Here is a 14589-nt window from a genome sequence, read left to right as displayed (position 1 = left end):
CTGTTTCCGACACAGGAAATAGAGCAGAATCCTGCTCCATCTTTTAGACTGTGTCTTCGCCCTCAACTCTGTCCTGCCATTTAATGACTAAGCTTTAGCTTCAAAGTAAACCAGTTATTGCATCTGGCTAGGGCATAAAATCTCCATCGTATGGAAGGAGCATCATGAATGACCAACCGAGACATCCAAGGAACTGTGTTTGGTGGAAATCATGTAAGAGACCCTCCTTGGAGGTTTGTCTTTTTAAAAATAATCATTAATAATGTGCAGTCATTAATGAACTCTGGGGTACAAACGAACCAGTGGACAGCTGCCTAATCTGGAAACAGACATTGTTCGCTGATTTTGAACTCTGTTTAGTTACTTTGTGGTACATGCATAGGTGGCCGCTGTTCCATTGCGTGCACTGGCTCTTTGTGTTTAAATTCATCCTTCCAAGGAAGTGCTGACGGGGCAGAAAAGGCTTTGTTTGCCATTTTTATGGTCTGGAATGAGGTGGAACATCATCATAGTTCCCCACAAACAATGTGTGCAGGGACCCAGGCAGTCTCACTCCGTTTTTAAAAAAATGAACTACCGTATTTTCCGGCGTATAGGGCGACTGGGCGTATAAGACGACCCCCTAATTTTTTAATTAAAAGATAGGGTTTCATCTTATACCCCAGCGCCCCTCCGCCTCCTTTGCTCCCGGTGTCCCTGGTCTGCTGGAGACGGTCCCCAGCAGACCAGAGGCACCGGGAGCAAAGCTGCAGCAGCTTTGCAAAGCCTCGGGGGAAGCCGGCGGCGGGGCATCCCAGGCGCGCCTGGGATGTATACCCAGCGTACAAGACGACCTCCGATTTTTGGGGGACGTTTTTTAACATCAAAAGTTGTCTTGTACGCCGGAATATACGGTAAATGTTCTCAGAGAAACCCGCACGCATTAAGAAATCTCCGTTCATTTCAGTTCAGTGAGCGACACCCTACCTGTAGAGAGATGTTAAAGTGCTTATAAAACTCATAATGCAATAGAAGTTCATTAAAAACTACCTGAGGTGCCCCACACCAAAAAAGAGCACCATTACAGATACGGCTTCACTCCCCCTCCTGTTTGGGACCGTGTAAACCCATTATGGGAGGTGCACAAAGCAATTCTGATTTCCATTCTGCATGTGTAGCCCTCTCCAGTAATTCAGGTGCGTTGTCTGGCTCAGCAATCCAGCAATGGCTTGAGCTCACTCCTGGAGAAAAGGCTCCCTTGTTTTGACTCTGCAGACCTTGGCTGGAGCGCAGCAGCAAAGCCCTTGGCATCCACAGGGCTGGAGGTAGCACCAACGTGCTTTCAACCTGTCTCCTGCACAGTCGATCACCATCCTTCAGCGGCCGGGGGTGTCGCTGAGCCTTCTTGGGCCAGATCCTCTGAAATCAGGGGACAGTTTCACAAACCATGAAGCAGGATCCCCTACAGCATCAGTGGGGACCATGACTCCTAATGTCCCAGCTGGTCCAGGAAGGTAAAATCCCAAGCTCTGAACATGCTGGCATCATGCATCCTGCCTCGGCATCCCATAGTGTCCATGAATCTGCCTCCGCAGTGGACCAGGGCCTGTGGAATGATAGCATCGTGTCCTTTGTGGTTTACATATCTGTGTGCTTGTGGGGAGCTGTAGCGGGACGGTCACCCTGCTCCAGGATAAAAAGGGTTAACAACAGTCCTGGGAGAGGATTGTTCTGGGAGCCAATTAGAGTGCAGCTAGCGACAGCCAATCAGGGCCCAGCTAGGCCCTTATAAGAAGGGCTCCTGGAGCAGAGGAACACACACTCGCTCCAGCTCTGGAGGGAAAGGGATCTGGCTGCCTCCTAGTGAGGTACCACGGACAGAGCAGTACTGGAGCGAGGCAGGGTGAGGCAAGGGAGCTCTGGCCTGAGGAACCCCAGGCTGAGGCCCAGTGACAGGGGCTCACAGAGGTACTAGGACTGCAGGGAGGCAGCCAGGATAGATCCACACCCCCTTGCCTATGGTGAGCAGCATTTCAGACTGAGGCAAGGGCTAGATAATGACTGGCAGTGGATCAGTGAGTCACGGTGTCATGGGGCTTCCCTGAAGGCAAGGACCCTGGAGTGTGGGGGCCCTGCGGCAGGGCAGTATCCTGAGGGAAGGGCTCTGCGGTCTGGGAGGGACGCAGGTCCTGATACCTGTTGTCCGTTCTCCACCGCCTTGTAACAGCGGGCGAGATACCAGCTGGAAAAGGGCGCTCCGGCGCTGGGCTGAGCTAATTCCCAGAGTGACCAGCAGGAGGCCAAACTAATAAGCCATGAATTGTTTCAGGAGCAAACAATAGGCTGGCGGATTCGGTCGGCAGCCCGGGTTCAATTTGGGAAGCCGGCTCTCTCCAGAACACTTGTAACGCCCGCCAGTTGTAGGTACAGCCCAGTCCTGATCACCCCTCCCACAACAGCCCACGCGGTTGACTTGCCAACTCCAAACTAGTTAGCCACACACCTGTAGCAGTCTGGGGGTAGCCAGATGACTAGCAGCCCACATCTGGATGGGTATGGCCACCCTCAGGCGTGTGCTGGTGAGGGATCGGGGCAGGCGGAGCACAAATCTCTGGGCCTTTCTGCTTCTTTCTGAAAAAGTTCAGAAGCCATGCTGATCATCCCAGGTCCCGCGGGCAATGTGATCCCGCCAGTCTATGCATGTGGCCCTGCTCCAGAATAGCCAGTCTACATATGTGTAGCTATGGCAACAGGCCTGTGCCACACAGGAGGGGTCACAGGTGGCTCCAGCGGAGCCTTCAGCCGGTAAATACCAACACCAAAATGGCCACCAGCGTCTCACAGACGCTCTGCCTGATTCCTGAAATAGGACTGGTAACGCAAGCAGGAGACGTTCTTCCCCTGGGTCAGGATCCACCTTTGCGCCTGCAGACTCAAAAATGGATGCATGAGGTGGCTAAAACCCACTTCCCGTCAACTCCTGTGGGATGGGCAGACAAGTTCTCCCACAGCCCACTGTGATCCAAGCCCTAGAGAGGTTCCAGCTGACGAGGGCACGAGGAACCCTGGGCTACAAGCAGACGGTCCCACGGGGGGGTCTGTGTCAAGCTGTGTGGCCGCGTAACGCAGTTGGGACAGCTGGGATGGTAACGCAAGGTGGACTTGCCAAGCACAGGTCTGGAAAAACTACATGAACAAACTCAGACCTCCACAGACCAAGCTTCACAGGTAGTGTGGTGCATGGACATCACCTAAGGCACCTGGTAAGCCCATGAGACATTTCCTGAATTTCCCTGACAGCCCAGACACAAGTCAGACCGGGGCTCTGGAAACCCAGAAGCGAGAAATATCTTCCATAAAACCACATATGGTTGCAAAGTTAATATTCACCTTTTCCCAGCGTGGCATTCAGGTTGTCCTGCATGGTCAGCCGGTCCAAACCTCCTCTCAGAGAAGGCTGATTAAACTGTGCACCAAGAGGGACTGGACTCTGTGAAAGAAACAAAAACTGGGTGGAAGCCAGCTGCTGTTCCGTAGCCTAAACCTGAGCTCTGTTCGTGGCTGTCACTCAAGGCGTACTCACTGTGGTAAGGAAAACCCGTCAGGATTTGGCTCGTTCTCTGTTTTGGATGGCGATACGAAGGGAGACGGGATTTGATCCCTTTTCAAAGCCTTGCGGTGCACAGCATTACGGCTAAATAAAACCTGAGCCTGAATTTCAGACAGCAAAAACAAACACCGTTGAGAGACGCAGCAGGAAAGAGCTGTCCTGCACCTTACGATGTGGAGCACAGAAATACATTCCCCAAAGATGCCCCACACAGTAGCCAACCATCTGTCTAAACACTTGCAGAAAATGCCCGGGCCTGTGAACCTCAGAGAGCGCCATCGGCTTCGGAAGCGTCATGAGCGGATAGATTCCCAGATGTTCTTTCCGAATAGGGTCGGGTTCTGCAAAGCAGATGGATCCTGGAAACAGCCGAACGACCCCCCCCAGGAAAGACAACAAACTTTTTTCCCCTCCCATTGCCTCGCTCCACAGTAGGGACGGATGCTTCAAGCCCCATTAGCATTTTTCCCAAACAGGAATGAAAGCGTTTCCTTCAGAAATTGTCCGTCCATGAAACCTATCCCTCTGTAGCCCTTCACTCCAGCTTATGTCCCTAGCCGTACTCCACAGCACAAGTACTTGTAACGCACAATGGCCCAGGAGAACATATTCTCATGAGGCTTGGGAAATGAAGACCGCTGCGGAGGACTTTGAGTAGCCTGGCCTTTGCTTTCTGCAGCACACGTAAAATCCATCGCTGCTCTTTCTGCAGCACACCAAAGCGTTGCCAAAATCCTTTTAATGAATGACAAAAGCAATACAAAGCAGAAAACGATTCATGCCCCACTATAAATGCAATGACATTCGCAACTAAGGGTCAGCTGTCATTTTTGCGGGGAGCATGCGTTGCCACGGGGCTTAGATTGTGAAGAACGGCACAGAACATCAAGTTGACAGCCTAAGTGATTTTTAAATCATCGGATTAACTCTGGTAAGCTGTTTTGGATACTAATGGGAATTTTAGTGGCTCTGAAAGGCAATCCGCTGAGCACCCTGAAGGATGACGCCCCTTCTAAAGTGTGTAGGTGTAACACCAAAACCATCTCATCCAGCGCATGGCTTCTCCCTTCAAAGGCCAGCAGCAGTGCTAACTGCAGTGGGGATGGTCCCTCGGGAAGCTTCCCTTCTGAAGAACCCGACCGAGGCAATGAACTCATTTCTCCGAGGCCAGTTGTCAGCGGATCACGAGTTTGGGCTTTCCGTGAGTTTGCTGAAAATGTTCTCTCAAAATATTTTTCTGGCAGAAAACGGCTTTTTCCATCAAAAGGACATTTTTAGTGAAAAATGTTCATTTACACTGACCACATTTAGCTATCTGACAGAAATCCAAAACCATGCAAAGAAAACAGTGTCCTGATGCCAGGGAAGAGGCCTTTCCCACCCATCTCTGGTTCTCACCACGTGGAGCTGGATTGACCTGAACGTGAAGGCAGGGGGTCTATCTCAGTTTCCAGAGTCATCCAAGCTACTGCGCAGATGATGTTTTCACACAGGTAACTATCACCGGATGGCTTGTAGGTGGTTATCCATCCATAGCCATTAGCTGTAGAGTCATAGAATCACAGAACTCTAGAACTGGAAGAGACCGCGAGAGATCATCAAGTCCAGTCCCCTGCCCTCACATCAAGACCAAGCGCCATCTAGATCATCCCTGATAGGTGCCTGTCCAACCTGCTGTTAAATATCTCCAGTGACGGAGATTCCACACCCTCGTTAGGCAATTTATTCCAGTGTTTAATCAACCTGACAGGAAGTTTTTCCTAATGTCCAACCTAAACCTTCCTTGCTGCAATTCAAGCCCGTTGCTTCTTGTCCTGTCCTCAGAGGTTAAGAAAAATAATTTTTCTCCCCCCTGTTTGTAACCCCCTTTTAGATACCTGAAAATCCCTATCATGTCCCCTCTCAGTCTTCTCTTTTCCAAACTAAACAAGCCAAATTCCTTCAGCCTTGCCTCATAGCTCATGTTTTCTAGACCTTTCATCATTTTTGTTGCTCTTCTCTGGACCTTCTCCAATTTCTCCACATCTTTCTTGAAATGTAGTGCCCAAAACTGGACACAATTCTCCAACTGAGGCCTAACCAGTGCAGAGTAGAGCGGAAGAATGACTTCTCGTGTCTTGCTCACAATACTCCTGTTAATGCAGCCCAGAATCATGTTGGCTTTTTTTTGCAACAGTGTCACACTGTTGACTCATATTTAGCTTGTGGTCCACTCTGACCCCTAGATCTATTCCTTCCTAGACAGTCATGTCCCATTCAGTATGTATGAAATGGATTGTTCCTTCCTAAGTGGAGCACTTTGCATTTGTCCTTATGAAACTTCATCCTTTTTACCTCAGACCATTTCTCCAATTTGTTTAGATCATTTTGAATTATGACCTTCTCCGCCCCAGCACTTGCAACCCCTCCCAGCTTGGTATCATCTGCAAACCATCTGTAATGATGGTCCACACCTTTGTAACAGCGAGGGGTCACATGTCCCCTCCTCTCTTCCCACTCCGTGGAGGATACATATTGGTGACTGATGTGGTGAGTCATTCTTAGTTCTCATTGTAGCGATTCTTGCGTTACACCCTGGAGATCCTCCGTTGGGTGTCCCCTGTTGACACGGCTGCAGTCCCATTGGAATGAAACCCAATGGCCTGAGGTAGCTACAGCTGGCTGGCAGTGCAGCCGCTAGTCAGTTCTTCAGGGTCTGATCCAATGTTTCCAACGGGACTCTTATCAAGGTCACTGCTCCGATCTTCAAGGCCATGGGTCATATCATCATCAGTTGTCCGAGGACGGCTCTTCCTTCCAGCAAGACAGCTGGCTGAAAAACATCCACCAAAAACTTCTTCTGCTCTGAAAATGGGGTTTGGTTTAAACTGCAATTTGGCAAATGAAAAGATCACTTTCGATCTTTTCATTTTAATTTTAATCCCATCATGCTCCATCTTTCTGTATGCGGATAAATTCCCAGACAGACTACATCTCCCATGATGCACCGCAGTCACTCCTTCTTCTCCCATGATGCACTGCGGTCACTCCTTTTGCTGGAGCTGCCATGGGATGGAAATCACTTTTTTTTTCAATGATCGCTATGTGACAATCTCACTCCGCTGGCCAAATGAGGCTGTTGCCAAACAAGGGAAGACGTCTGTCTGCAAGAGAGTCCAGAACAGATTTTTTTTCACTTCTTTGGAAGTAATTTTAGTGGGTGGAGTGAAGTCGGTTCTGATTCTGAGCCACCTCCCGTCATCAGCTGTCTGGCCACAAGTATTTTTAAAGTCTCACCTCAGCCTCTGGTTTTGTTGCATGTGGTGATCTTCTGGGCAGGTTCCATTGCACCATTTATAACAGCAGCCTGCCATGCCAGATGTTGAAAGTCCCAGCAGCTGCATCCCGCTGAGAAACATGCAGCTACGATAGAAGCAGCTCTCTGATTCCCTGGGAGATGGAATAAGAACAGTCTCAGGTCACCGCTTACTTTCACTTACTCCACCGCATCCAGCCGCATACAAACACCAACCCCATCTCAACAATGGTGGACTATCTTTAGACTTTTCATGACCACCATTGCCATAGTATCAGTATTTATCCTCACCCATCTCTAGGAAGCAGATTGGGGCTGTTATCCCATTGTACAGATGGGGAGTGGAGGTACAAAGAGGCTAAGTGATATGCCCAAGGCCATGTAGAAAGTCTGTGGCAAAGCTATGACTTGAATCCAGGCTAGTGCTCTAATCGCTGGACCATTCTTCCTTTCTATCTATCTCACTCACCATGATCTGGGATGGTATCTTGCCCTAAAGTCTGGACTGCGGGGAGAAATGCAGGGCATTGCTTTTTTAATTTCTCTTCTTCCTCTTGTCCCTCTAAACCTCCCTGACATGGCTTTCCTGTGCTCTCTCCTATCCCCCTCTTCCCTTAACATCTACTCAGGAAACCAACCTTGCCCTTCTAAACTTTGGGTTCTTTAGAGAAGTTAATAAACTAGTAGATAACGGTGACCCCGGGGCGCCATTTGCATAGAGTATCAGAAAGCTTTAGATAAAACCCTTCATAAAAAACTATTAAGGAATATAAATAGCCATAGGGGAGAGGGCAACGTTTTGGTTTTGATTAAAAACTAGTTGGGTGATAGAGACTGGCTGTTCCTTACAATGAGGTGGTCCATGGGTCTGTTTGAAGATCAGCATGCTCTGATGCCTTATGGAGCAGTTATAGCTCTCCTAGAATTAGATTTGCGGGTCAAGGGAATTCATATACAATTTATGGATTTGGAGTAGAAAATAAATTCAGATATCCTGGAGTTTATCTGTCCTGGGGAGGAAAGAATAGCTTCTCTTCCAGAACAAGTACTGGGAGAGCGGCGAGAGACAAGTCCCTTTTAAAATTCCTGTAGTAACAAAGTTCCAAGTGATTTAGGAGCCTGGCTCCCCTTGAAACTCAGTGCTCTTCAATCATAAAGAGTTGAAAATGCCACCCCCTTTTTAAGCCCGTTTTACAAATAACCACAGTGTCTGGCATGCATAGTGTCACTCAGCCATCTTGAAAATCCTGCACCTTCCTTCCGTCTGGGTATCAAAGTTTCTGCAATTCAGTGTGCATAAACCACTTCATGTGACTTCAGGGACCAAGAGCCCAGGTTAGGACGTATCCCCAGGAGTGCAATTGGCACTGAAATTGTTTGCATGCTGTGTTTGGCAAACAGTTAGGAAAGGCCAACACATTTTTCTTTAATCATTTCTGACCTGGAAGAGCAGCTAAAGTTGACAAATTGGTCATTGCAGATTGTTAGTCTGGCTGATTTAAATGTGCAAACTTTGCTTAAAAACACACTAAAAGACAGGGGAATATGAAGCCACCTCTCTCTGCAGAGAGTAACCTGAGAACAAGTCTCCGATGTTCCATTCAGAACATTCCGCATAAAAAGTTACCACAGGTCTGGAACGTCGGGAGGTTTTTTTTTTTTTGTTTAAGTTTAGCTGGAACGATTTCCCCCGTCACCAATTTGCTAGGCCCGCTGGCACCCTTCCATTCACACTGATGTATCGGAGCAGCGCCAGCTAACTCCTGGCAATCTTCATTCATGCTGAGAGCAGGAGTAGACCAAGCAACATTGAACTGCCCTTACGACTGCACACCTCATTTTGTGTGCCCAGAAAGGACTCTGAAAGCACTGGGTTATGTGACACTTCTCAGAGCACCCAAGGGTCTGAGTCACATGACATAAGAACGTAAGAACAGCCAGACGGGGTCAGACCAAAGGTCCATCTGGCCCAGTGTCCTGTCTGCCCATAGTGGCCAATGCCAGGTGCACCAGAGGAAGTGAACAGAACAGGGAACTATCAAGTGATCCCTCTTCTGTCACCCATTCCCAGCCTTTGACTAACAGAGACTAAGGACACCATCCTGACCAACAGCCATTGATGCACCTAACCTCTATGAATCTATCTAGCTCTTTTTTGAACCCTCTTAAAGTCCTGGTCTTCACAACACCCTCTGGCCAGGAGTTCCACAGGTTAACCTTCTTTCCATGTGCCGATCTTGCCTGAGCCCACTGGGTGTTAGCTCCCTAACACAACCAACCTGTCAGTCACACACTTTCATCTGGCCTATGTCAATTGGCAGGGCTGATAACACATGCACCCCAACCTCCGAGGTCCTTCACGGTGTCCCCCAATATTACCCACTCCCTGATCTCTGGATACCCACAGAAATCCAAGATCCTCGGATTCCATAGGAACAGGTACCTCAGGGTAGCCTTAAACCCACGCTCCTATGGTTTGAAACACAAGGAGGAGTCCTGTGGCACCTTAGAGACTAACACAAATAGTGTATATATATATATACACACTATCAGGAGCTTTTGGGGGCAAAACTCACTTCTTCAGATGAGCTTGAGAGTTCTCAAGTAATATAAAAAGAAATGTAGTTCAGAAAACTAGAATTTCAAATAAAAGCGAGTGGGAGAGGTGGGTTAAATACAAAGCCACATCCTAACAAACCAGGCTCTACAATTACTAACAGCTAGGGATCCTAGCTAAGAAAGTCGATTCTCACCCCAGTGTTCAGTGTTTTTCCAGCACCTGCTAGCCCCAAGCACTCTCTCAAAGTAGCTCCTCTCTGTCTTTCTCCATCCCGGGATAGACTGAATTAGGCTTTTGTCTTCATTCACAGACAGAGCGATCCCCTTGCTCTCATGCTGTTCCTGTTCGCTTCCATGTGGTTTTGATTTTCATAGTTTGTCTTTGTTGGTTTGCCACTGACATTTCTGGGTTGGGGGAAAGTTGGACGGTGGAGCACTGAAGTACTTCATTGACTAGCGAGGGAGGGGGGTGCCAACTCCCGCCTGCTTGAGCCATCACCAAGATGTATAATTGTTTGGTGACTCGCTCCTGCCCATCACCATCTGGCCGTGATTTCCATGGTAGTTATATCATTCCTTGGGGATCACCCATCCACCCACCTCCCGGTGATTAAGAGCACTGATAAGTTGCAAGTTTTCAGTAGAGGTCTTACAGGTTACCCTGTATGGCTAAATACCACGAAAGTGGTGCATTAGGTGCAATGAGTTTTGTCAGCTCTGAGACAGGAGTTTGCCAGATGCCACCACGGATGCCTCTCTCACCAAGACATGGCCGGTCTGTGACCAGTCCTGCATTGCACGGAATCCATATCCAACATGAACACAGATTGGGCCATGGCCAATGAATGCATCCTGCGGTCCCCTCTGCATTTCAGTGGGCTGCAGAGAGATGGCATTCACACTTTTCACTGCACGTGGAGCGTTTGCAGACCATCTGGTAGTCATTCTGTGCAAACAGAATATGTGACATACTTTCAGCCACTTTGCCTGAGCTCCAAAGTTAATTCTATTCCACAGGCAGTGGAGAACGCCTCTTGGAACATCAGGGGACCTAATCTTGAAATCCATATTCAGTTTTCACTCGGTCCTTTCTCAGAGCTCTTACCGACTTCAGTAGGCATTGGCCTGAGTAAAGAATGAGTAAAGGACCCAATGATCTCAGGATTTGGCCCATGGAAGGCCTTTTGGCAACTAAACTTTTTTTTTGGTAGTAGATTTCCATCATGTGACACGTAAAACCAGGAAGGCATGAAATGCAAATAATTAGGCGGATGCAAGTTAAGGTTGCAAATTTAATCATTCGAGAGAGAGAAAATGCAAAAGCTGTTGGCACAGGCAAGCTGAATTCTCCCCTCACTTCCCTATGTGCAGATGTATTAAACTAGTGGGCTTGATTCTCCATTGTCCTGCACCTTGTGTCACCACTTGCACCTGTGAAAACTGAATTCAGAACAGGGGTAAAATAGTTTGCAAGAGTGAAAACGAGGACACAACCTCTGAGGACACAGAGAAGTGGGTTCTTGGCATTCAGAAATTAAGCGGAGGAGAAGCAAGAGGAGCAATTGACAGGACGATGTGTAAAGAGCTGCAGGTAACTCACCATAGGAAAGACGTACCAAGGTGCAGGGGGGATTCTTATCACTTGTAATCTTTAAATCGAGATGGTATCTCCTCTGACTCAGCCACACGTTATGGGCTGGATGCAGAGATCACTGTGCTATCCAGGAGGTCAGACTTTGATTGTCCCTGCTGGCCTCAAACCCTTCCTCGACTTACACCCGAACCGTTCCCAATACTCGCATGGCCAATCCGTCCCTGAGGGAGGTCCGGTTCCAATTGGTTCCAGTGGGAACTGTACCTGCTTACATCACTCTCCAGAATACCAGACTCCTGTAAGTCTGGTGTGGGGGAGGGTTCCAAAGAGGCTGGAGAGAGGCTGTTCTCAGTGGGGGCAGATGGCAGAACAAGGAGCATTGGGCTCAAGTTGCAGTGGGGGAGGTCTAGATTGGATATTAGGAAAAACTATTTTCCTAGGGGGGTGGAGACAGGGCTGACCCGAGCCATTTGTGTGCCCTGGGCTCCGAGAGCGAGGCGCCACCCCCGTGAGCGCTACTCATGCGCAGCCCTGCCCCCGGGTGCACAGCACCCCCAGCCCCCAGCCTGGCGCATGTGTGGCCCCGCCCCGGGTGCGCGGAGCATGCGCGGTGCCTCCCGGCCCGGCAGCCCCATGCGGCGCCCCCTACAATGGGGCGCCCCGGGCGATAGCACCCTTGGGCCAGCGCTGGGTGGAGAAGCCCTGGGATGGGTTCCCTAGGGAGGGGATGGAATCTCCATCCCTAGAGGTTTCCTTGACAAAGTCCTGGCTGGGAGGATTTAGATGGGATTGGTCCTGCTTTGGGCAGGGGGCTGGATTCAGAATCCCAGAGCTGGAAGAGCCAACAGGAATCACTATCATTCTGTGATTCCAAGTGATCCTACGTGGTCACTCTCTCCCATCTCCAGAACACAGAGCTTGTATCACGGCCACTTAGATAACTAATGGAGCTGGCCTGGAAACTCCCCAGGAAGCTCCCGTTCCTTGCATGTGCCGGTGAATTCACACCCCTGAGTTTATTTTCACACGGACTTGTTCTCCCTGTTTGATTTCTTATCATTTCGTAGAATGGAAACAAATGCAACCGTTTCTCCTTGGGATTTGATAACTTGCTCCATACACGCTGAGGTGAGTTTCCTGTGAGAAAGCCAAGGAGAATGTGCCTGTGAGTGCAAGGGGAAGGGGCTGGTTTTGGACATATTTCTGTCCAGCCCCATTAATCCTTAGTAGCCTGGATTTTCTGGGATCACTTCTTCCAGCCAACCCCAAAAGGCAGCTTGGGAACTGAGCGATGCTGGGCAGGGATCCCAAAGAACAGGAAAAAAAACGTGGGTTTTTTTCATTCAGCTGGGGAATTTCCTGAAGCAACCCTTGGCTTGAAGAGGAACAGCCGGAGTACAGCAAACTGTGTGTTGTTTGCCTTTGAGGAGAATCTGGCTTCTGAGGTCTCTTTTCCTTGGACAGCCTGCGCACTGTGGCTCCGTCGTGTATCACAGCCGCTGTGCAAACCTTCTCCCTGCAGGTTCAGAGACAGAGCTAAAGAACATGGGGGAGAGATATTAAAAGCCCTGCTATGGGAAGAAAGCTGCTTTCCACTGACATTTGAAGCTCTGTGAAGAGCCAGTAAGTTGGAGAGATGCAGGAAGCGGGATTCAAAGATCAAAAGCTGCTGAGAAAGGTGTGCAGAACCCCCCCTCCTTCCCCTCAGAAAGGTGTTAAAGAAAGACTCGGCTTCCATGCCCACATGGAGTGGGTTCACTACCAACAGGAATACCTGTATGCAGGCACACAAACCATTTCTTATTCTGTATCCCCTGAACTCGGTTAAGTTATTCTGTGTAACTGAAAGCAGATTTGACCCACTATGCTTCCTCTGGAGAACCTAATGCTTTCCTGCTGCAAATTTCTAGCAAGTATGGAAAGCCCTAATTCTTATGGAAATTAACAACAAAAATGAGATTTCAGCAGTCAATTTACAATATCAACCACGCCAGAGCTTTCGGCCGTATGCCCCATGGTACAGAAGAAAGCGAATGAAATTCTAGTGACAAGGGAAAATTCAGAAGAAAAATTGCACATTCTTAACCAGGATTAAACATATCCACTTTATCAATGTGGATTTTGCCCCAGTATAAAATACCTTATTGAAAGCTTGCTTTATAATGAAGCCTATAAACGTTAAATATATGGTTTACAGGTTTTCACGTCTATTATCTCCAAGTCTTGTCGGCAAACTTTGGTTAGCATAATCCTCCAGGAGGTGGGAGAGGATCTCAGCTGCATCTGATTTGGCTTTGCCCTAATGAAAATTGCAAGTGATCAGTATCAGATAGATCTAAGCTTTCCTGCAAAATTATATCTGACATTTACAAGAAAATAACATCGTAAATTCAGCCTTAGGATCTAGTAGTGGGATGTAAAGCAAGAATTGGCATCTTCGGGTTTGTGTTGATCCTGAAATAGCAGGGAACGTAACTCTCTAAAGCAGAAAAAGTCCATTTTAAGCACCCACTGTCAATCACAAGGGAAGCCGATGTAATTGGAACCTGCCTCTTGAGACTTAGCTTAAAAGGGGAGCTTTGGCAATTTCAGGAATATATACTAACCCGCCCACCCCTCACTGCATAATGCAACCAAGTCGGCATCTGGTTCTGCTCAGCATTTCAGGAAAGAAGCCAACTCTTCCTCAGGAGAGAAGTAGTCCTTGGGAGATTGTGCCAGTCAATCCCAGATCTGTGGTGCGTACAGGGGGATATTAGAAAGGGTTATACACTGGAGCCACCCAACACGTAAGAGTAGTACACCTACTATCCTCTTCCTTAGGAGGGGTAGAGACAGCTGGGTGGGAATTTTTTGATGACACTTATTTTCATTGGAAAACACCAATTTGTCAAAACTGATATAAATACAATTTTGGAAAAGGGTCAGTTCTGACAAATATTCCAACTATTGTTTTTAAAGTTCAAAGTCATCAGCATGGTCTGTTTGAGAGGTTTGCTAAATGAAAAAGTCCAGTTCTCCTTTTTTTTAAAATGTCTGTTTAGTTTGCAATTAAAGTTGAGCACTGTTTCAAAACAAATTTCAAATCGAAAATGGTCTAAACTGAATGACATTTTCAGTTGACCCAAACGGATTTATTTTCTTCAGATTTTCAGAAGGGGAAAAGTTGAGATTTTGACTTTTCGACCTGATTCGGGATGGATATTTTTAAATATGTCAAAAATGTTTGCGGGATGGGAAAACCGAGTCCTGTAGAGTCTGTGCTGCCCCCTTTGGGTTTGCTTGTGCGCTAGGAGGGACTAGCCACTGCAGCCAAGAGAGGGACGCACTGTGATTGTGGCCAGTCGCTGCGTGGTGATTGGAGAGGGGGAACTAGAAGGGAGACACTGTTAGGCAGACTAGATCTTTCTGTGAAAACACGAATCTCTGATACAACGGACTTGATTCTCCTCTCACGCATTGTATGTAAATCAGGAGTAACTTCCCTGAAATGTGCATAGCACCCGTGGAGATCAGCCTCTCTTGCACCTCCAGCTTTTAAATCTCTCCTGG

At 48.2% G+C, this 14589-nt stretch overlaps 1 long non-coding RNA gene across 2 annotated transcripts in view; it reads left to right on the top strand.

Annotated features, from left to right (window-relative positions):
* The first annotated feature begins 937 nt into the window (after nucleotides 1–937).
* LOC112544967 (uncharacterized) overlaps nucleotides 938–14589 on the top strand; it is a 41469-nt gene continuing 27817 nt past the window's right edge. The window contains exons 1-4 of one of the 2 annotated variants that reach the window (XR_012905529.2): nucleotides 938–1882; nucleotides 10815–11034; nucleotides 12105–12165; nucleotides 12385–13310. This is a non-coding gene — a long non-coding RNA (uncharacterized LOC112544967). Of the gene's footprint in view, nucleotides 1883–10814; nucleotides 11035–12104; nucleotides 12166–12384; nucleotides 13311–14589 lie in introns of those variants that run through there. The other variant, XR_016350139.1, reaches the window with a different exon arrangement.

Source organism: Pelodiscus sinensis, chromosome 8 (assembly GCF_052426305.1).
Source record: "Pelodiscus sinensis isolate ZL-2025 chromosome 8, ASM5242630v1, whole genome shotgun sequence".
In the NCBI taxonomy this organism is placed as follows: domain Eukaryota; kingdom Metazoa; phylum Chordata; order Testudines; family Trionychidae; genus Pelodiscus; species Pelodiscus sinensis.
The sequence above is the reverse complement of the archived record's forward strand: the minus strand, read 5'-3'. Positions and strand labels throughout refer to the sequence as shown.